We start from the raw sequence: 23,771 nt of genomic DNA, 5'->3' as shown, positions 1-23,771 counted from the left end.
AAAAAACCCAAAAAACCAAAACCAACAACAACAAAATAAAATGTTTTTGTTCTGTTGAGTTTGGCTATGTATAGAAGTCTCTGATGAAAATTGCTCCACAGTCTTCTAGAACTCGGTATTACCATTGAGAAAGTTCATGTGTTTTAGCAAAATGATAGAGGAGACTGAGAAAAAGATATGGGATCCCAGAGAAAGGAGATCCAATGTAGAGGACCAGCAAGGAGAAGGCCTAGGATAACAGTTATGTACTAGGCCTAGACACAGAAACCAGGCTGGGTGGGGGTGGGAGTGGGGAGGGCCCCGGGAAAAAAAATGAAGCTAGTATTAGTGGGTTTGAGAGATTCTTGCAGTATTTGTTAAAATTATCGATAAGCATAAGACAGATCTTTTGAACATTTGAAAAAATAATAGTGACACAGATATAAAGAAGAGGAGAAAAGAAAAGAATAGGCAGTCATTAATCCAGAAAAACAAAACTATTCTGGAAAACAAGAATTAGAATCTTGATGTACAACTTTGCTTATGATAGGAAACAACATTCATTCATAATAAAGTATGTGTTGACTATTCTTTTAGTGAAAGTTGAAATAGAACTGTGTTGAGAGGGTGAAGGAGTAGAGAATGGGTGGGAATATTTAGAATTAAATCCTCAACTACTGTACTGGGAAGTCAAGTGCTAATATCTAAAATAGATATTTCATGGGGCGCCTAGGTGGCTCAGTTGGCTAAATGTCTGCCTTCAGCTCAGCTCATGATCCTAGGGGTTTGTGATCGAGCCCCACATGGGGCTCTCCGCTCAGTGAGGAGTCTGCCTCTCCCTTTCACTCTTCCTCTGAGCTGTCTCTCAAATAAATAAATAAAATCTTTAAAAAATAGATATTTGAGGAAATATCTGTGTAAGCATATTACTTAGAAATATATAAGCAGGCACTTGAAGAAAGAACTTCTGGGGTTGCCTTTGGGTATTGGGTTTTGGGGGGGACAAGGCACTGCTTTTCCATTTATTATAAGCTTTCCAGTACTGTATTGTTTTGTTTTTGACCGATACAAATATTTTACTTTTAATAAAATAAAAACTGATTAAAAATTTAAAAGCATTTTAAAATAAAATAGATGTTGAAGAACTGAAAAGAAAGCCCCCAAACAGACTTAATGAATATATTTTGTATTTTTTAGGACTTTTAAAAAACTTTTAAGTGTTTCTGAGATCATAATGTATCTTACAATGACCAAAGTCATTAGTATTTACATTATTAGCATTTATGCATTAGTGCCTTTCTCCCCCAGCCAAAACTTGCAACTGTTATATTTCTTTTTTTTTAAACTGTTATATTTCTGGCACCTATATTTCTTTTTTTTTCTTGTAAATTTATTTTTTATTGGTGTTCAATTTGCCAACATATAGAATAACACCCAGTTCTGGCACCTATATTTCTGATTGTGTTTTCATAGGATCAAGGAAGTGGAAATCCTTTAGTGCAGGATTTTTCAGAACTCTGGTCTTCTGAAGCTTTTTCAAGGTAAAATTGCTAGGCTCTGCCTTCGTCTTATTTCTCCTTTTCTTTATTACTGTATCCTCTTTACTAAGCTCCATCTTAATCTATATTATATATGTGGCAAGGCAGATGTCTTCAGTAAGTTGGTTAACTGTGGTTGGAAAAGCTGTATCCTGTCCTTCACCATCCACCATCCATTTTCCATTTCATTGGAGAGTCAAATGGGACAAATCAAACTATGCAGGTTAGTAGAATATATTTTAAAAAAATACTAAGAGAAGATATAGGTGAACATTGTTTTTATGATACTGGGTTGAAGAAGGGTTCCCAAAGTATCATGATAGGTAATGAAGGATAATGTTAATAGATTGAACTAAATAATTACTAGACATTGCTATATTTTGAGTATAAAAATCAGCAACATGCATGAGAAAACAGTCTTCTAGAACTCTGTATTACCATTGAGAAAGTTCATGTGTTTTAGCAAAATGATAGAAGATAGATAGAGGTACTACCCTTACCATACTAAAGAGCCTTTATACTCATTTTTAAAAATGATGATCAAATGACAGTAAGAGAAATTCATAAAAGAGGAAATAAAATGACCTATAATATATGATAAAATTTTACTTTTGCAAGTAGCTGAAGAAAATGAGTTACTTCTATCCTATTAAATTGGAAAACATTATAAAACCTATGTTGCTGAGAATGTGGAGAATTAGACATTTACTTAGATAGAAGTGTAGATTGACAAAAGCTTTCTTGAAAGCAGTTTTGCGAGTATTTAATTGATCCCAAGGAAATAATTTTGATAAAGATTTTATTTGAATTTAAATCTATTTGTATTTATTATGGTATTCTTATTATAGCAAAAGAAAGATTAATCCAGATTTCCAGTGATAGATGATTTTAAAAACTATGTTATACCCATGTGAAGGAATATCATGCAGCTCTGTTTTTGAGGGAAGATCAACAATTGGTTTGAAAGCTGTTCTAAAAAAAAAAAGTTTTATCAGAAAATGGGAAATCTACCCCAGAAATACCTCAAAATGAACTAATACTGAGAGTCAAGTTATATTAGAATTAGCTGATCATAGGCTGGTTATTATCCATTATTTATAGACCTCAGTTACCTTTATAGAGCGTAATGGTAGAAGGCATTGTCTTTAAGTTTGAGATTCAATATTCTCTACTCCTCCTTGATACCACCATCTCTTGGCTATCCCCACCAGACCATGCCCAGCCATGCGCAGATAGCCATGCATATGTAACAAGAATGCTTATTTGATCTGCAATCTCTAGCATTAGCCCCCCTCTAATTATAACATAGTGATACAATCATGGGGCAGATATTGGTTTGATATCCTTCTCTTTCTGGGCTATGTTTATTCCCTGGTGGTTCTTCAGTAGTGTTCTGTAGCTCAGTAACAGAACCACGTTTCAAGCAAATGTGTGAGGTGGTCTTAATTTGAACTCTGAATGGACTCCCCCTGCTCCCCCAAAATCTAGTCCAGTTAGTTTCTAATAGAATCACTGAATATATACTTAAGCTTGTTGTTCTTCTTAGGGACATTTATCAAGATAACAAGGGATGTATTAAAAAGAAGATTCCCAAATGGATCAAGCAAAATACATTGGTCTAAAACTAGCAAAGTGGAGCCCTCATGGGTTCCAGTAGTGACCATTGGGTTCATGAAGAGTGAGAACTGTTTTCAATATAGGATCTTCTAGTCATTTCGGGGTCTTCAGAACCCAATTTAGTGTCAGCATCAAGATCACTGACTAGTTTCAGGCCTGGGTCAAGAGGCACAAATCATAGGAATATGTAGCCTCATACAATGAGGTGTAAGAGGGATCTTGAATACCAGTCCTCCATTAAAGACCTTGTACTGGATCATTTTGGCACTAATTCCTGTTTTCTGGCTATGCTATGAAACAAATCACCTCAAAATGTAGTAGCTTGAAACAGCAATTATTTTATTAATTTTTGTGGTTTCTATGGGTCAAAACTTTGGATGTGTTTTGGCTAGATGATTCTGGCTTGGGGTTTCTCAGGCATTTGCAGTCAAATGGTGGCTGGACTGGGACAGCAGGGGTCTGGTGTCACTGGAGCCTGCTGGGCCATCTCTTATCTCTTCACACAGTCTCATTTAGTATGTTCACATGCAATTTCCATTCACATGGACTAATTTGGGCTTCCTAGTAGCGTGGGGGCTTCCATGAAAGCATTTGGGCTATGTATGTGGTCAGGGCTCTCAGGTGGGTACATTCTCAAAGCATATGATGCATTAGCTTTAATGACCCAACCTTAGAATCCTCTCAAGCTTCATGTCTGCTATATTCTGTTGGTTGTGAGCCACTTCCCAGTCCACACACTTAAAAGGGAATTAGGCTCCACCTATTGAAGGGGAGTGGCAAGGCCCCAGGAGAGCCTGTGGGACGGGACATTATTGTGACCATGTGTAGAAAATACACTTACTCACACTTGGCTCATCAGTCAAGCTATTCAGGGCCACTGAATTCAGTGTGGAAGAACTTTTGCATTTTCAGATGAGCAAAGGCGAGTTTTTGTATTTGGAAAGGGATTTAGGGGGTGGGGGAATAGTCATTCTTTGATTTAAAAAAAAAAAAACATAGAGAGCAAGTTCTGTTTGAATGGCCTAATTTCCATATCTGTTGTGGTAGAGATGGGTGTATGTAAAGGTTGGGTGTGTCTATATAAGTGATACATGCACAACTTTTGCATAAGACTGCTCAGGCATAAAAAATAAGGAAATATGGTTCTGACTGTTAGTGACTGGAGAATTGTTATCAATGGATCATTTTCAACTTTAGTACAATGACAAGTAGTAAAGTAAGTTCTGTATCAAGTGTTTAATATTCACAGTTTAAGGATATTAAAGTCATGATCACTAAGTATTGGGATTTTTGCAAAGTAGAACAGATTAAAGAGATGGTAGAAAAGGATGTGACTTGGCTGTAGACATGTGGCTCTTTGAAGAAGTATTAAAATATAAGCAGAGCAATAATGAATAAAATAAAATTTAGTAATATCTGGAAATAAGAACTCCTTGAAGAAATACAAGACTGGCGGGTCATAGTGGATATCATTTCCTCCCAGTTTGACTTCTGATTGTTTTCTCTTTGGGTCTCTTGCTCTGCTTATGCTAGCCATGGAACAGGTGGCATTTCCAGCCATCAAAGTAGGAATCCAGAAGTTAATGTAAGATTCCTTCTGTTTCTAGCTGCCCCAGTAACTTCTACACCTTCACCACTGTAGCTACCTCCTCCGTGGTGTCTCTGTTCTAATCTGTTCTCCTATCAGCAGGAGAGATCTTAACAGGTCACTCACCTGCTAAAAGGTCTCTAATGGCTCCTCTTTTCTTAACTGATAAAACTGAACTCCTTGACAAGGTACTCAAGGACCTACATGATCTGCCTACCATTCTAGCCTCATTTCCCTTCTCTCATATTTTTTCGTTCATTAAAATAAACTACAGACCCTGTATTTTAACACCTTCATGCTTTTGTTCAAACAGATGCTTTTTCTAGGCCCTTTACTTGGCAACCTCTCTTCCAGGAAGCATCTGTTAATTACGAGACCTGTCTTCTGTGCCCCCATGCCACTCTGTCCATTATGCCCGGTCAGCCCACATGGTCTGCTTTCCCCACTAGCCTGTGAGTTCTCTGAGGGCAGTGACTGTCACCCTTGTGTCTTCAGGATTAGCACAGTGTCAGCACCAAGCAGGAATTTAATAAAAATTGGAATAGAATGAAATTAAACAAAAAGTGAACAATGATTTAGCAGTATAACATTCTCATTTCAGCGCAAATCATGGCACTGAATATGGCAATGTTAACAGAGTATGATCCTGAGGATCTGCCAGGTGAAACTGGGTTCCTCACCAGAGCTTTCTCCATGTCTGAGAGCTGCAACCCAAAGGAGGCTGTGAAGTGAGGGTAGAAGCTTGGATCAGGTTCAGAGGAGTCCTCAAGGCTTTAAAGATGAAACCTAACAGTGTCCAAGGAAAAGAAATTAAAAAAAAATTTTATTTTTTTTTATTTTTAAGTAATCTCTACACCCAGCATGGGGATTGAACTCCTAACCCTGAGTCCATCCCAGAGTCGCATGCTCTGCCAACTGAGCCAGCCAGGCACCCCAGGAAAGGAGGCTGGGGAGGAGAAAGGCTTAGAGGAGAAAAAGTCAAGGTGTAGCTCAATAATGGCATCCAAATTTTAAACATTCATTTTCACTGAAGATAGGCATCTCCTCGGAATCAGGAGCAGGGACCATGTCCTTAATCAGTAGAGAGATTTAAACAAAGATTTCCTGAACAGTGATGCTCATAAACTGGGACAGGTAGCTTATGGAAATTGAGAAATCTGCCTTTTTTTGGTCAGGGAGAGAGGACGGGCAGGAGACTGCAGAAGGGGATGCTTCCACAGACTCAAGTAGGACTTCCAAAGGTGGAAATGGAACCCAAGGGACATAAGGCCTTTTGCAAATTCCACAAATCAGTGATATTTTCAAATGCTGACTTTACATCAGAGTAAGCATTTGCAGCATTTCACTCATTCTTGCCTAGAAGAAATGCTGAATTTATGAGCATACAATGCAAAGAACTAGCAGTCCTTCTCTCTAGTCAGTTGGTGATGATATTTGCTACTACCTATTTCTACTTTTACTTGCTGTAAAGGATCTGTTAAAGGAAAAAACTTTCCTTTGTTGTTAATGACTTGCGGATTGATCTCAGGTAACACTTGTGGCAAGATAGGATTGTTAGCTCTGCTGTCTGGAAAAATTGTGTGTCTCCATTGCTTTTATGTTGGCACTTTCCCCCCTTTCTGGTATTTAAATACTATATAGCAGTGCCACAAAGATGTTCAGATGTTACTAGTGGAAACTGCATTAGCAGTTAAAACTCCTGTAAATTTCTTTTCTATGTCAGTAAAGGAATTGGGTTTCTTTGGAATGGAAAATGCTCTTATGTATCTTTTGCAAAATTTATTATTTCTTTCTCTTATAATCCCTTTCATTTTTTCCCCTATGCAGTAAAAAATCGTTAAAAGAAATGCATATAAACTCTACAAGGTTTTGTTCTTATACCGTAAGGCTAAGAATGGTTTAACAGGAACCAGTCCACATGCTTTAATCCATACGAGGGAAAAAGATTTTGTAAATGTTTCTCTTCAAAGTGCTAAAAGTAAATGAAGGTTAAAAGGGAAGACTAGAAAGAAAACCTTATTAATGGGAAATACATTCTGATAAATCAAACTGATTCCAATCTTAATAGTCAATTTAAATAATGGAATTGGTTAATAGTATCGAATTAGGATTAAAGAAGGGGATAAAAATCTATTTCCGCAAGTTGTTTCAAAACAAGGCATTCACTGGCTGATGCCGTATGATATCAATCTGATTCTACTGTACACAATAAAGCATGTCCTACGATAAAATCCTTCTGGGAGATGTGTTTAATCAGATGCTTTTGATATTATTTGAGTAAAAGCTACCGTGGACTCAGAAGAATCAAAGAAAAATCTTTAGCTCCTGCAATCAGTCTTCATCCACTATGGATGCTGGTGCTCTGCACATACCCTGTCCTAATCTACTCTCCTAAGCATGAGCTATCTGGTTGGGATTTCACATTTGTCTTTTCAGAAGCCACAAACAAGTTTGTTTGGCTTAATAACCATGTTCTACACTGACTATTCATTCCTAAGCTTCTCACAAATCAAGTCAAGATAAAGATTTTTATGTTGGCAGGAATTTTAATGGACACTGGTAAGTACAATTAACAGCCATCCAATAATAATTTAAAATTACTGTCTTAGCTAGCGTCTTTTGGCTTCCACAGAACTAAATCAACACTTTCACTTCCCAACACAGTCTTTCTATGCCATTGACCAATTTTAAACCAGATTTTGTGAAGCTATGTCATGGAAACAACATACGACATGGAAAGTTTTATAACTTACTTTTCTCCTTCTTCCAGGGAGTGCACTATTTTTGCATTTTCCTGAGCTTGCCACTTTAGTCATGGAGTTCACGTCAGCTCCCACTGTCTGTCAGAACAACTTAAAGTGGTCCTCCCTCTGCCATTCTGAAATTGGTCTTTAAATGATAATCAGCTCTAAAGGAGGCTGTTGGAGGTGGGGATTTAGTCCAGTAACGCGGAGGGGAGAAGACTGCTCCTGGCTAAAGCCTTTTTCCCTCCTCTGTCAGTGCGCCTTGGGGTCCGAAGGCGTCTCTGGGGGGAGTAAGGCCCAGCCAGCTACCAAGTTGCTGATGCAACCTAAAGCTACTTGGGAAGGGAAGGAGAACAAAAGGCATCACTTATGTTAGGTGATTAGCAGCAAATGATGTATGGGGGTGGGAGGGAGCCTGGCGTACACAGGGAAGGGGGGCTGGCAGTTGCCCTTGTCTAGAAGGGGGAAGGACAAAGAATGCTGTCCCTGAACATTTGAGGCCCTGGGGGATTTCTTAACAGAATCAAACAGCAGAGGACTATTAGCAGCCTTGTACAGTAAGAGCTAAAGTTCTTTGGACATGTTGGCCTCACAGGCAGCTGAAAATACCTAGTGGCAAATACCTATCAGCTACTTATGTATTTCAGAAACGAGAGATAATGGGAAGGCTAACAAATGGCACGTCTTTTCCACTACCATTGCTCAGTGTTTCCAGTAAGTACATGCAGTGTCTCAGCTGAGCTGCTCTTTCAAATTATTGTTAATTAAATAATACTCCCTAAGAAATCTGTCATTACCGGCAGCCAGGAATGGGTTTGTTTAGTTTGCCTGAGGCTATTAATGCTCTAACAAACGGGCTCTTAATTGCCAGAAGAGGTAATTTCGTTGGGGGTTGTAGCTCACTCTTCCCAACAATTTTATAGTATATTTTATATCTTAAACTTTTCCTTTTTGTTTCTCTGTCTGGAGTTGTGTAAGGCCAGAGGGATCTTTCTCTAATGATTCATCCATTGAATTAGCCATTCTCCGTAATGGAAAAAATGCATGTTATTGAATCTGTAATTTCCCCCCCTATTTCCATTATGACTAAAGAGAAGCAACTAATAACGGATTTTAAAATTAACTTAATTTTCCCCTGCTCATTTCATTACTTATCCTTTGAAATAAGTGACTTTTGCTGGGAGAAATGATTTCTGGTATGTCACAGACGCAACTCTGACATTACTTCTTGTCATCTGTTTTCCTAGTAGACAGGGGTGTTGGATGGGCAGGACAATTATCATTAGATATAGTTGAAAGGGGGAAGGATGAGGGCATTCAGCTCCAGAGAGGAACATGTGCCATGGCCTAGAATTTAAAGTGACCTTATCGTCGAACATTTTCTTTCTGTTCATAAGCAGAGAATAAGGACAAATATTAAGAAAAAGTCACCTTTTTTTTCAGTATTATAAAAGCCTCCATATGCCATTTCAAAAAGAAGTGCTATTTCAGCCTTTTCTTAAATGACCTCTTTTTCATCATAATATAATCTGTTTTTTTCACCTTTTGACCGGTACTTTGGTTTTCTAATAAAGCTACATACTTGTTTCAGAGGAATTACACTTTAGAATGCAGCTTGGTGGTATTTCATCCAACAGTTTCATTTGGTTGAATTAATGTGCAGGAGAGAGAGAGAATAGAAGCGAGAGTCACATAATCCAACCTCCAAGTGTAACTTTCTTCAACTTCATATTTCAGTATCATTAGAGTAACCTTTATCTGTGATAAAAGCATAATTTAGCTGGATAGTACTAAAACACCTGCATCCACATTTTATCAGTGATTTACTGTCCTGTGGTCAAAATCGTTTCCTTTCTTCCTCTTCACCAAGTTCACGTTTTGTTGTCTGGTGTCACTTGATAATCTTTCATTCTCCTCCCCTCCCCCCACTGCAGGTTCTTGTCTCTCTCTTTTTCCCATTAAGATGTGAATGGGCAGGCATCTCAGCCAATATGTCTATATATGGCTGAATACACTTGGAGAAAAGCAGGGTCTCCTTTTGTCTGGACCCTGGATGGCTGCGTGTCATTCCGCACCAACGGGCAGGGCCTCCCTCACAGTAGGAACTTTGCAATAATTGCCAGAACAAATTGAGCTCAGGCTTATCAGTTCCTTTCCTTTTTCAGTTGGAAAATGGAGGGAATGGGAGAACAAGGCCAGTTTTGACCAGTGACAATACACCGTAGAAATAGATTGGATACAGCTAGTGCCCAGTCGTGTTGCAGGCAACAGTCATGGGATATGTTGTGAGCAGGGATGATAAGATGTGACCCCCACAATCATCAAGCTAACTGAGTCTTGTTTCCCCTACACGCTCTGGGCATTCTGCTATGTATGATCTGCATATACAGCAGCAGGCAGGGGAATGAGTGAGCTTTATACACAGACAGTTGACAGATGTGGGCAAACATAGATGTGGCTGGTTGATTGGTCCTGTGTTTTTTTTGCACACTGTGTAGACCATCAGAGGCAATACGCAGATTGTTTTACACTAGAGAGCAATGAGAAAAATAGTCTTCAGTAAGAAAATTGAATATATGGGAAAGAAATTCATTTAAAAGTCGATTATATATTTCTTCCCATATAAATTTTTTTTAAGATTTTAAAATTTTTTATTTATTCATGAGAGACACAGAAGCAGAGACAGACATAGGCAGAGGGAGAAGCAGATTTCCAGCAGGGAGCCCAATGCGGGACTTGATCCTGGGTGTCCGGGGATCATGCCCTGAGCCAAAGGCAGATGCTCAACTGCTGAGCCACCCAGGCATCCTTCTCATACAAATTTTTTATCAGAATCTCTATGAACTATGTATGATAAGTGATATCATCTTTGTATCTAGGTGCACTGATATCTGGTATCATATATGATATCTGCAATGTATCTAGTTCCTTCTCTGTGTTTAGTATATATTTGTCTGTGTTTGTGACATGTTTTTATTCGTTCGTTAATTCCCCATATATGGTTGTAGCTGGAAACTATAATGTACATATGTAAATGCAAACATGAAATTGCAGAGGTGATTTCCATTTTACACACACTCATACTCCAAAGCTTGATTCTAAATTTACAAAGTGCCACCGGCTCCCTTCTGGAAATCTTTTCTGCCTTAACAAGAGACTACACTGGGCTCGTGGGTATCTTGTGCATACACGGATGTGTACGGTGTTGTCACTACAGGTCAGTTGGGAGGCAGGGCTTTTGACAAACTGGGCAGCCAGCCTGGTGTAGCAGAACTGCGAACACAGCCAGGCCACCTGTCCATGTGACAGCCCAGCCTATATTTTTAAAAATATTGCTATTTAAATAAACATTTGTGTGTGTGTATGTGTGTGTATTGTATGAGAGAGAGAGAGAGCAAGAGAGAGGGAGTGAGAGCCCCCATTCAATGGGGTTAAGCTTTGCTCAGCTGCTTCCAAAGCAACTGGAAGTAGATAAGACAAGGGGCTACAGCCAACTGAATGGCTTTCCATCTGCCCTCTGCTTTGCTTGGAAATAACTAGCCAGACCAACGGTTTTTGCTTTGTTCGGCAAAACCGCTTTTTTTTTTTTTTTTCCTGGTCTGAAGCAGAGGCTGACATGAAACAAACATGGCATTTCCTTTTAAAAATTGGATTCTGAAATTGGCCTTATCCTTCCAGAAGCACGGTGCCATTGCAGTTTCTTCCCAGTTTTGTAAATGTCATAAACAGTTTGCATATAAAGCTCCAGATTTGGAGGCAGTTACCACATTACGTTTTTGTGATTTTTTTTTTTTTCAGGGAGGTGTTTGGTTTTTGGTGGTCATGAAGGGATACACTGTGATGCATGGAAGTGGTTTCCCTTGTACAGAGAGATGAAGAAAATGGGGTAACGAATGATAAAGAACATGTTTGCCAGCCTTTTATTAGCAGTTTTAAAGGAGACAAAAATGTGAAGTCATGCAAATGTGACTTCTTGAAGAACTTCATTAGCATCACCCAGAAGCTATAGTTTACAATAAATGGCCACCGGGGGCCCCCACAGGTCATGGCTCATGGCCAGCTCCTTGCAATTGAAGTGATGCTTACTGTAAGGCGAGTCCCCTGGACACGATGTATGAGGTGCGGATGACAGTACATTATCTAAGCCAATTGCGCTGTAGTGATTTGAAATCAGAAGACTTTTAATGGAGCAAGCAGGGGGAAAAGAAGCTACTGGAGGAAAGCAGTCCATTAAGGTCTCCTGGCAGAGACACCACATACGCTTATCTTTAAAAGGAGAGGTAAGGAAAAGAACATTTTTAGAAGAGAGTCACCAATATTCTTTACTACTGTGCTCTCCTCCTCCCCAAACACATACCCCCACCCACGTGCACACGCATGTGCACGCACATGCACCCCTACACACAAATGAAGCGATTGCCCCCACCCGTGAAACCTTTAGCATGTCTTGATATCTTGAATCTTTAGAAGATATAAGGAAAAAGAGCTGCTTTAGGGTGAAATAAGGATCGGAGAATCCTGCCTACCAAGACGGTCGTTTCCATCCTGCACGCATGTGATGAAAAGGTGAGCTATGTAATTTTAACTCTGTTTTACTTTGAACTTCTGATGGAATCATGGCTGTTCTCACAGACACAATTACGGCCTATCAACTTAATAATGAGAGCGATCACTGAAGAGGGCTGTATGCTGTCTACACGATTGGATTCTCCAGAGGAGGCAGCCGGATGTGACATGCAACTGGATCGCCTGGGTTCTAATCTCAGCTCCACCGTTTACAGGCTGGTTGAATTTGGGCAAACACTAAACATCTATGTGTTTCTCTGTCCACATGGACGAAATGGAGCTGATGGGCGTGGGGGGCACCTGGGTGACTCAGTGGTTGAGCATCTGCCTTTGGCTCAAGTTGTGATCCAGGGGTCCTGGGATCGAGTCCTGTATTGGGCTCCCCTCAGGGAGCCTGCTTCTCCCTCTGCCTGAGTCTCTGCCTCTCTTTGTGTGTTTCTCATGAATAAATAAATAATATCTAAAAAAGAAATAAAAAGAAATGGAGCTGATGGTAGCTGATTTGTGTATCTGGTGCCTAAGTCATTGAATGACCTTGGCACAGTGTCCTTAATAAATATTAGCTATTTGTACTAGTGGGAGAAACACCACGGGCCGTGGGAACAGGCAGATTGGTTTACATTTACCTCTGATATTCCCCCCCCGCCCCCAAAATTATTTCATCTTTCTGAGACTCAGAGGGTTTTTCCAATCTATAGTGTTACAGGGTTGCTCTAAGGATGAAATCATCTCCTGTCTGCAATATGCAAAGCATAGAGTATGAAAAACATAAATAGCTGCTCAGTAAAGTTTAATTCTTTCTGAAAGTTGAAAAGACAATACTCCTATGGTTGGTACAAACTATAAAGCCTTTTCTCATAGTTGTTTGCATCTTTTTTTCTGAGTTTTTTTGGGGTGGAGGAGGGGCAATTAATCTATCCAACTTGGGATTTCATATCCATTTTTAATCAGGAGTGGATATTTCCCTAAAGGCATTGAAGTTGCAAGTCCTATATTTGGTAGATAGCAGAAAATGGACACTTGTAGATGAGTTGTAATGTTCTGCCTGTCAAAGGACACACTATTCTTGACATTTTTTTTGAGAAAAAAACAAAAACAAAAACAGACCAAAACACCATAAACATGCTTCTTCACTGTGTGTAGAAACTGTCAGGTTCTCAAGAGGAGAGAAAGGAAAATTATGCCACAAAAGTCTCTCCAAATATAGAAAAAATGAGAAGCATATTTTCCAATGAAATAATTCGCACATAATTCTAACAGTAGAATCTGACAAGGAAATGTTAGCAATGTGTCTCCCAAATGGCAGACTCACCATTATGTATGGTACCTCTTATTCAAGACCGCCCCAGATGTCTTTTAGGGTCCCTGTGTAGCATATGTCTGTCTTGTTTAAGAACTGTCCCTGTCTCAAAGCCTGGGAACCTTCTGCGGACTTGTTCATAACAAAAGGCTAAGTCCCTCTCCCAGGCTGAAGCTGTTTGAGTCAAGGTAGGCTAAATACCTTCTGTTTTCTGGGGATGTGGACCTGGGATGTGCAGGGAGGAATAGTATGCTGTATCCCGCAGAGGCTGTGCAAAGGAAGACTGGCAGGGAAGAGAGAGACTCAAGAAAGGCACAGGGCCTCTCTCTTGGGAGGCTGAGCTGTTTCAGCCTCCTGTCTTTGGATCATCGTGAAGTGCTACCGTAACCATGCACTCATTTTCCCCTTTTCCTTAAAACTAACTTGAGGAAGCCAGTTTTGGTTCTCTCAGACCAAAACTTTACTTGTAGGAGTTATGTCTGTCTCATGGAAAACTGGCCTCAAGTTGTGGGAAAAATAGCTTTGAGATTTTCATAGAGTTAATTCTCTTCCCCACCCCCTCAATTGTTTTGATCACCTTTATTAATATGAGCACCTTTATTAATATGATGACCTGCAGAAGGTAGAGTCATAACAAGATGGCCTTGGGATAATGGCAGTGATATCATGAGCTACATATTCTGTAACTTTGCATGACTAGAACATTTCATGGAAGGATTTATGAATACTAATTTTTTAAGAAGCATACCATGATACAGCATTTAAATAAAACAAAGTTTCTCTTGTAAATGTTGGGAAATAAGTTTGAATGTTTTAAGATAACAAGGATAGAGGTTTTTTTTTTAATATGGGTAGACAGTCACTCAGAGTTGTTTACAGATTGTGAATCTTTTATTTGTATTTATTTCAAAAAGTGATTCATTAGTCTTCAAATGGTGAAAAGAACTGCTTGCTGTTCCTAGGGAATATGTCTTTATTCAGCTTTGTATTGTGTAAATGATGAGTACACCTGCTTTTTAGGGCAGATCCTCATGTATGTGGGTGGGTTACTGAGATTTTTCTGTAGAATTAGAATGAGGATAGTTTTTATTGACTTTGCACTCAAACATCACCTTCCATCTGTTTTCTGGGTGCTTTGATCTAATATGCTGTTCAAATTTCTTGTTTCATTTCAAAGTTAATTTTTAAAATGAGCCATTAAAATTCACCTGATTTGATAACAAAATTCCAGGCCATTAATTTTTTCTGAACATTAAATATCATTTTATTTCCAAAATATGAAAATTTAAAGATGTTTTGGAAATCAGATGTCAGTTCACTCTTGCAAACCTGGTAACTGAACAATCCAGGTTCTTATTGCCATTTATGTTTTATTTTCTTTACTGTGATGGAAAATATTGTACGTTACTAGCAAAAGGTCCACACAGCCAGAAGATGGGGTTGTGCCATTCTTTGTAGGAAAATGGCAGTTGTAACTATCAGATGCAAATTTATGGTTGAGAGAAGTCAGCAGGCTAAAGGATGAGTACAGTTAATAGATTTGGTGTTCTTTGTTTTTTATGCCTTGTTTATTTAGTAGCTGTAGGAGTACACGTGTGGAGAGTAATGAGTGCCAGAGCCTGTTGACAATGACCCTATTTTCAATTTCAGTTTTAAAAAACATCAGGTGATGTTTTTGGGCAACCAGGCCAGGCCAGTGAGCATCATGATGACATCTTTAAGATTTACTTAGGAATTGAAGTTGTCTGCTGTGACAAGGCTTATTTTGAAATGATTGATTCCATTTGTAGATATTATAATTTCCTAAAGTTAGTTACAAATCAGAATTAGTGTCCTACAGTGGTAAATGCCATTGAGGATTTTCTAAATAGGTTCAGTGGTTCCATAGACATTTTAGCGATTCACATCCAGCCCAGGATGGAGGTTCCAGCAGCTTTCATTACTGCCTCAACTTCAATTTCAGCTCTGTGCTTGGTTCATGAGTGTCTGCTTTCAAGTAGGAGGGCTCTGGCTCTTTTTCACTCTGGTGCTGATGTTTCCTCTTGGTCCCAGATGTCGATAAATGGGTGTGATTGCTTTGAGCTCCCATGTGGTGTCAAGGCACCATCCACATTCCCTTTGTGCCAGCAGGGACCTGAATGAGGATAGTTTTGCCAGGCAACAGTCAGCTCCTGTGTGCTCCATGCCCTGGCTGGTGTTGCCAAACTGCTAGGGTTGGACAGCATGTGAATCAGAGCATCTATGGTAGGAGATATCCTTGGAGATTGCCTGGTCTTTGCTGCCGTATAAGGAGGACAGAGGGAGGGGTGTTGTGTGGAGCTGGTGGGGGAGTATCAGGGTTGAGGGCTGCAACTGGGTTAGCGCAAGAAGATCCATGAGGAAGGTGACACTTCACCCTGCAGGAAGATGTTAAACTTGTTTTACCTTGTTAAACCAGTAAACTGTTTTTCGTTCTTCCCTCAGAAAGGTCTTTTGCTTTTTTTTTTTTTTTGAAAGTTAGGATAGTTGACCATGCTGGCTAAGCAGAAAACTCTGAGCTTATATAAAGCATATAATGATGTTATCAATAAAATTAAAAAACCGAAATTACCGTAGTGGTACATATTTAATTATGCACGCCTCTCACTGTGCTGTATGGTAATAACGGCGAGCAAATCACATAAACCGTGTAGCTGGTGTTACTTTTAATAGGGAAGGGAACTAATATTTATTGAACTCTTAATATCTGCTGGGCTCCATGCTGGGTGCTTTACATATGTTATCTCATTTAATATGTAGCTAAACAAGGCATTTCCAGGGTCCACTGTGGCTGGAGGAAGCAGAGGCTACACATCCAGGTCCTTTGGTAGACCCAGGATTCTTTTCTTTGTCAGAAGCATATATTTTCCCAGTGGTCCAGGATCCTTTGCCTTCTCCCCAGTTTGAGAATTTGGACTTCCTGGGCCCTACAGTCTTAGCTACAGTTGGATGCAATGAGGACATGGCTGCTTCCTTCTATATCTTGTCTCACCTTCAGGTTTCACTAAGGGCTGGGAGTTGTGCTCCAGCCTGCAGACTGGAATTCTGTTTGAATATAAGGAAACACAACCCAAAGCAGCTCCTTCCCTGAGTTTGAGGGAGTGTGAATAGGAAACTGCTGTAGTTCTCAGCTCTGCTCTTCCTCTCCCATGAATAGTCTCATGAAGTGAAAGGAAGAAAGCCAGGTGGTGTGCTTGAAGAGGAGGCCCCTCCACACCCCTCTTATGCCCTTCAAAATACGTTTATTGACAGTACCTGATATTTTACTACCTAAAGTAAAGGGATTAGAGAATTACTTGAAAGTCTGATAACAATCTTGACTCCACGTCCCAGAAAAATGTACCTATGTTGACACTTCAAGTGAAAACTACTTGGTTTGTTTATTTATTTTTTAAAAGATTTTATTCATTTATTCATGAGAGAGACAGAGAGAGGCAGAGACATAGGCAGAGGGAGAAGCAGGCTCCCTATGGGGAGCCTAATGCGGGACTCGATCCCAGGACCCTGGGATCACGACCTGAGCCAAAGGTAAATGCTCAACTATTGAGCCACTCAGGTGCCCTGAAAACTACTTGGTTAAAATATTCATACAAACCACCAAGGAAAATCTCTGGGAGGGGGACAGGGGGAAGCAGTAGGGAGAGTGCATCTTATATTCATTCTTCAGTAGGGTTATTTTATCATCTGAGTACCTGAGATGTGCTTGAGGTGACAGGAGCTGATGAGAGGAGGTGGGTGGTAGTGATAAAAAATTATTTTGAAATATGAGCCTTTGATGAGGAAGAGAAGCTTCGCTGGGGAAGGTGGTAGGGCTTATAGAGAGGGCCTTGGAGGGCCATCCAGCAGGGTGGTCCATGGGCCAGTGGTGTGGTCATTGCCTAGGAGTTTGTTAGAAACAGAGGATGGCCCTTCCCCAGATATACTGAATCAGAGGCTGCATTTTAACAAGATCCCATGTTCAAGTTTGAGAAGCATGGATGTGTATCAAAGATACCAGCATAGGAGTAGGGAGTGGGCATTGAGATTAGAGGAAGCCAGTGAGCAGGACTAGGACTGATGCAGAGAGGTGCCTGTAAAGGTACCTATGAGTGCTTACAAGGGAGAGAAAGAGAGCTCGCACAGGGGAAGAGACAATGGAAAGAGACCTTGAAGTGGTACCCCAAGGGGAAGGTGGGCATATCCAAAGTCTGGAGAAGAAAGTCAGGGACAGACTATAACAACAGTTGTTTACTATAATCTGTTAGGTGCTGAATGGTACATCATAACTTGGCATCGATTATGTTTTCTAAATATTCATTGGTATCAAAGATTTGTCATGCTAAATTATTTATAGAGTAAGTAACTTTAGGACATCTTCTATCTCTTCCCCTTGATGAATCTTTTGAACTTATCATTACCTTGTTTTCTTTGGCACATTACCTGTGCCACCCAGGGAGATGAGTTTCTCAAAAATCTCAGAGGGTCTTAAGTCATCAGCTCCTATCCCTGACATGCTTTGGATGCCCTTTTCTCTTTTCTAAGAGAAACTTTATCAAATACTTTGTTTATCAAATACTTGTTGACACATTACATTAGAAACTGTTGCATTTCTGACTGTTCCTTTGTTTTGTGAAGGCACGTGAAAAGAAGTTAGAATTTTTGGAGCAGAAACAGTATGACACTATGATTTTGGTAAAGTTAGAGTCTACATTCCCTCACTGAGAAAATCCTAGCCACATGGTATGGGTTGAATTGTGTCCCCCTCCAAAAAAATCCTAACCCCTGGAACCTGTGAATATGGCCTTATTTGGAAATGAGATCTTTAACAGATATAATCAAGTTAAGATCCGCCCATTAGGGTGGGCCCTTAATCCAATATGACTGATGTCTTTATAAGAAAAGAGAAGACACAGACACAGAGAGAAGGTGGTCATGAGGATGTGGAGGCTGCTATAAAGCTAACAAACTCTTGGGGCTACCAGAAACTGGAAGAGGCAAAGAAGAGTTCTCCTCTAGTGACGTGGAAGACTGTGGCTCTGCCAACACCTTGATTTTGGACTTCTAGCTTCCAGAATTGTGAGATAGTAAATTTCTGTTGTTCTAAGGCATCTAGTTTGTTATGGCAGCCTAGGAAGCTAATATACCATGCTTAAATATTTTTCTAAAATTAGTAATTTTGATCTAATTTTAAATAGGGTCATTAGTTTCATATACTACTTTTTGAGATGGAATAGTCATTAGAGTCATTAAAGAAACTAAAACATTTTCCCAATTAATACTAAATTCAAATCCCCTGCTCGTATAGGCACTTGCATAATTTTTATATGATCTGTATATGCTGTGGTTCAAATTTACCTTTTCATAAAATGATGAAACTGCTATTTTTCTTTTAGAATTAAAAACCTCATTTGTGTACCTTAGAGGAAACAATGTAAGTTAACGATGTCCTACACCTCGTTAGCACTTACCTGAGATAGTCTAAATAATTTTGATTAAAAAATATCAAAAAGTGTATTTACTCCTAAACCAATGAATTATTTGAGAAAAATGAAAAACAAGTATTTAAATATTGTCTGATGTTAGCGGCTGGTGGTGTTTAAGATATTACTTATTGAAAGAAGTGGCAAAACATGAGAACACAAATGGCTAAGGAAAAAGGAAACTCAACAAAATAGCTAATGCAATACTAGACTATATGGTCAAGGGATGCCAAAGTCTCAAGCCTCAGACCAGAGGCAGTCTGCCTTGCAGATTACCTTCAGGGAAGTCTGGTGTTGCTGCCCACGTCACTCCCATGGGTGGCTGCCAGGTGTGAAGGCCAGGTCTGTGTCAGACTCAGAGAGGGCAGCCAGTTCTGAGACACCATTAGCTGGGTAAGCAGAGCCTTTGTGGTGACAGCTCCTTGTTTACCTTATGACCTCCCTGTATGCAGGAGTTTTCTGTGACTGGCTCCTCCTCTTAAATGAGGTGTGTTCAGGATCCTACTATGTTTTGTCTCTCGTCTGAATGAAAGTTAGCATCAGTCTGTTGTTTTGAACTCAGTGCCAGGAAGAGTAGTTACAAAGGTCCCCAGAGTAGTTACAAAGGTCCCCTAAGATGGCTGACTCTGAGATGTGAATATCATTGCAGAATTATATCAAGGTCGCTTGTATTTATTCTTTTCCTAAACAGTTTCTTGACTTTAAAATGCCTTTGGAATTTCCAACTCAAAATTCTAATCCCTTTCAGTGAGCTCAGTCTCTATGCAAAACTTGCTTCCCGCTTGCCAAATTGAAAGCATCTGGATGGAATACTGAATTTAGGTCATTTTTTTTTTTTTCCAATTTGTCCTTCTCTAGAAGAAAGGAAATCAAATCCAATAACATCACGCAGAGAGGAGGGTAGAATGGTTCCAACAAGAGCTTTTTCTTTCAGTAGTTGGGCTTAAGTGTGTGACACTTTCCCACTTCCCTGTCTCTATCTCTCCTGCCACCAGATCTCAGTGGCTGATTTGATTTTTAAAGAGTTGCAGCTTTGTACTTTCCATGATCTCTATAGCACCACTGTCTGCTGAGGGGAATGACTGGAGTGTAGCACCATTGTCTGCTGTGGGGAATGACTAGAGTATTCCTGATGTTAATTAGTGTGGACTTTCCCATCTTTCCAGTGGAGGCTCTGGGCTGAGTTACAAAAAAGGCTTCTCAGACTCGCAAGTACATATGATGCATAGGAGTCCTGGAGGGTCTGGTTCAGGTGCAGACATTATTAGGGTAGCCTGGGGTGGGGCTTGAGCTTTTGCATTGCTGAAAAAGCTTGTAGGTGCTGCAAACAGATGCTAAGTGTTGGACTACGTTTAGAGTAACAAGGAGGTTGTCCTCCTTTAGGAATTCTGGCTCTATCTGGCCCTATCTCTCTCAGAACTTAGAAATTTCTGGGCTTGATATGTTAAATGCATTAGGATTTAGCACATGGATGTAATTCCACCATTTCCCCTTTCTCTGCTTTATTTCTTTCCCCCCACTAAGTGCACAAATTAAGTTAAAAAATCAGTGCACACAGAAACTTGCCATTATAGGGGAAACATTTCTAACTGTGTAGAGAGAGGGGAAGCAAGGGAAGATGTCTGTCTTCAATGAACTTGCATTCCATCATGAAAGAATTCAGAATATAATTGTATCAGAGGTGATAGAGTTTTATTAGTATTTACTTAGCACTAAGGTAAGTAATAGAATGATAGCAGATTGAGGCATATTTAATTTTTAGCTTTCCAAGTGCTCTAAATAAAAGAGATTATACTAATATGACCGAAGCTATTATATCCACAGTAGCATTTAAGACTGATAGATATAATGTTCCACTTAGGAGCTATCATGGTACAATTAACTGGATGGTATTAAAAAGAAGTTTCTTAAAACACTTAAAGTTGTAAAGCAATTCTGAAATAGATCTGTGCTTCTCAAGTAAATACAAACAAGGACTGGAGTCATTTTAGTGGATAATAAAAGAAATCAACAAGCCCAATTCCAGCTCCCAGTGGATGAGATTTAAAGCAACAAATCTATGCTACTTTATGCAATTAACATAAAATATACTTAAATTTGGAAGATTTGCTCTGCCATCACCTTCCCACACAACAAACACAAATCCCAGGCTAATTTGGCTTCATTAATTCACATACCATTGCAGGGCTGACTTCTGGTCTCAGATGCTTATGCACAATCTACCTTCAAGTTAAGTTACTGCATATGGGCCCTTTAGCTTCTGTTTGGATCCTGAAGGAATCACAGATTACAGACATCATGAGCCTCTCAGCCTGATTCTCCAAGCCCAAGGGAGGCTCTATTGATGTATGCAGAATCAAAGAGGTTTGTGGAGAACAATTTTTTGCCTCTCGTCTGGCAGAGTTCAGACCCAGATGCTTTGTTCCGAAAGGGAGGGGGCTTTGGTAGGTGTCATGTGGAAAGATAATTTCCAAGATGTCTCTTTGACAGTTTACTTTCCTGGCCCCCCTCAGCCCCAAATATTGTGGGAATGGGCCTAATAAATCAGAATTGAGGGCTAAATAAATCATTGACAACCTAAGGTATTTTGGAATTCTTTTTGAAAATGGATATTTAGAATATTTCACTATTCTTCTTACCTAAGGAAAAGCGTATTCTGAAATAGAGTAAATAATAGGTAATATGTTGGCTCAATATAATAACAGTAAACTAAGAGCGTGGGGGAGTGTGGATGACAAAGGAAGGAGATTTTAGAGCATGGGAAGGCAGCTAGGTGGAGAGGATGTGATACCAACAACAGGGCTGACAGAGGGAAAGAGAAACAGACACGGAGAGAAGATGCAAAGAGGCAGAGCCGAAAGGCATTCTGTTGTGTTTGTTTAAACACTTGTGTTATGCTCTATGTGTGTTTTTTGTACAAGCGTTTGAAGGGAGTCTAGTTTCTTTGCTCACAAAAAGAGTTGACTGAGAACCCAGATTGTTCACTGGAGGATCTGCATTTTAAAATGTTAGAGGAGAGGCAGCAATGTGAGGGTGACCAGGAAACGGCAGTAGATTGCCCTGCAGTGGGAGCTCCGCTTCATGTTTTCAGTGTTCATTTAGCTCTAGAAAGAACTCCACTTCCATCCAAATAGTTAAGATCTTGCCACGTATGTTATATATTCTGCATTCAGTATTCAGTATTTTTTGTAACAGTCCCAAATAAGAAAAGAAAAACCCAAACACATTGCTTTGCCATCATATTTGATCTTTCCAACTAGTCTGTGAAGTAGATGGTACGGGCATTAATTCCGAGGCCATCTAATCAAAAGGCAGATAGGGAAACAGACTGGAATTTAATTGCCCAGGGAAAGTGACCTCGTGAGGAAGGATATGAGTAGTAATATTCATAGTGGCTGAACGTGGTGTAGCCCTGCCACTATGATATCTTGGGCAAGTAATTTAACCTTTCTGTGCCATAATTTCCTCTTCTGTCAAAATGGGAGGATAATAAGAATACCTGACTTTCAAGATTCTTGTCAAGCTTAAATAGAATAGTACAGCGAGCACTTAGACTAGTGTCTGACAAAACTCTTTAAATGCTGGATAAATGCTAGCTATCATTATAATTATTAATGCTAGACTAAGCTATTCAGACCAGGTTTTCTGGATTCACAGCCACTGCTTGTTTCAGTAAGCCATGGTTAGGCAACCGCCGAAGCATCAGTGGATAATCAGAGGTCGCCACCTCTTTTTAGATTCCTGGGAATGCTTCACAGACAAGACTGATGTTCTACAGTGGAAGCAAGAATAGAGTTTCAGGGAGAGCAAGGATATGTTTGGGAGACTCTGTGATTGGAAGATGTTCTGCCAAAAATGGCTTTATTAAGGGGTCTTTTTAAATTAAAAAAATTTAATAAAAAAATTTAAAAAATATTTTATTTAGTTAGCATGCTGGGAGAGGGGCAGGGGGAGAAGGAGAGAGAGCAGCAGACTCCCCACTGAGCACAGAGTCTGATGTGGGGCTTGATCTCACCACCCTGAGATCATGACCTGAGCTAAAATCAAGAGTGAGATGTTTAACTGACTGAGCCACCCAGGTGCTCTCAAAGGGCTCTTTTTTTTAAAGATAGACTGTTTCCATTGTAAAATGTCTCCTACCCGAAACTTGTGGCTAAAATTGTCTTGCTTTCAAGCCATGTTCTCCTGAACCTGGTTTTTGTTTTTTAAGTGTTATGTAATTACATAATTCTGTTAGACATGAAAAGCTTTTATATTTGAAACATAAAAGCGACTCTATTAAAGTAGATTAGGAATCTTTTAAGCATTAAAGAGATTTGGTTTGCAGGTCTTACCTACCAAATATGAAAAGTGCATCATCTAGTGGTATTTTTTTTTTCATTTAGTGGTATTACCCATGAATAACAAATAAAGACAATACTAGATCTGGGAAAACTTCAGAGGGGTATTCCATAAATCCTATGGAGAACATAGAACACCCAGGCCAACTCATCCTTTGCATTTGATGACCTGAAAGAAGGGAAGAAGAAGTTTGAGCCTACTATCATTGAATGCACTAAAATTTATTATTTTACAGCCACTCAGATTCCACACCCACCTTGGAGCAAATGAGAGGAACTACATGAACTATGTATCGTCATACATACATACATACATACATACATAGAGGATCAAGGTTAGCAACTTAGTGTGGAATGGGGCCAATCCAAGCTGAAAGCTTAATAAATGATAGGGTCGTAGTAGTTCGTTTTTTAGAACTCTGTGGGGGTAAATTTATAGCAAAGAGGGGTCCAGCATTTAAACTCATATCAGTCTGTTTAAACATTTTTTAGTAATTCATTAAAAACTCTAAGGGACGCTCATCATTGAGATGATATTAACTGTACAAGTTATGTAACAAATGCTAATTTGAGATAAAATTAGGAATAAAATTAAATGGCATCTTTTTGATGCCATTTAGCA

The 23,771-nt window shown here is 39.5% G+C and overlaps 1 protein-coding gene across 8 annotated transcripts in view; it reads right to left on the bottom strand.

Moving 5' to 3' along the window:
• Positions 1 to 23,771, bottom strand: part of CDH20 (cadherin 20) — a 205,800-nt gene that overhangs the window by 64,110 nt on the left and 117,919 nt on the right. For 2 of the 8 annotated variants that reach the window (XM_072758020.1, XM_072758022.1), the window contains exon 2: positions 5,403 to 5,508. The exons of 4 other annotated variants lie outside the window; for them this stretch is intronic. The gene's annotated coding sequence lies outside the window, so the exon portion shown is untranslated. Of the gene's footprint in view, positions 1 to 5,402; positions 5,509 to 7,475; positions 9,110 to 23,147; positions 23,319 to 23,771 lie in introns of those variants that run through there. 2 more of the 8 variants (XM_072758021.1, XM_072758024.1) reach the window with 2 other exon arrangements.

This window comes from Vulpes vulpes, chromosome 5 (genome assembly GCF_048418805.1).
Source record: "Vulpes vulpes isolate BD-2025 chromosome 5, VulVul3, whole genome shotgun sequence".
Lineage (NCBI taxonomy): Eukaryota > Metazoa > Chordata > Mammalia > Carnivora > Canidae > Vulpes > Vulpes vulpes.
Note: the sequence above shows the minus strand (reverse complement) of the source record. Positions and strands in the feature narration are given on the sequence as shown.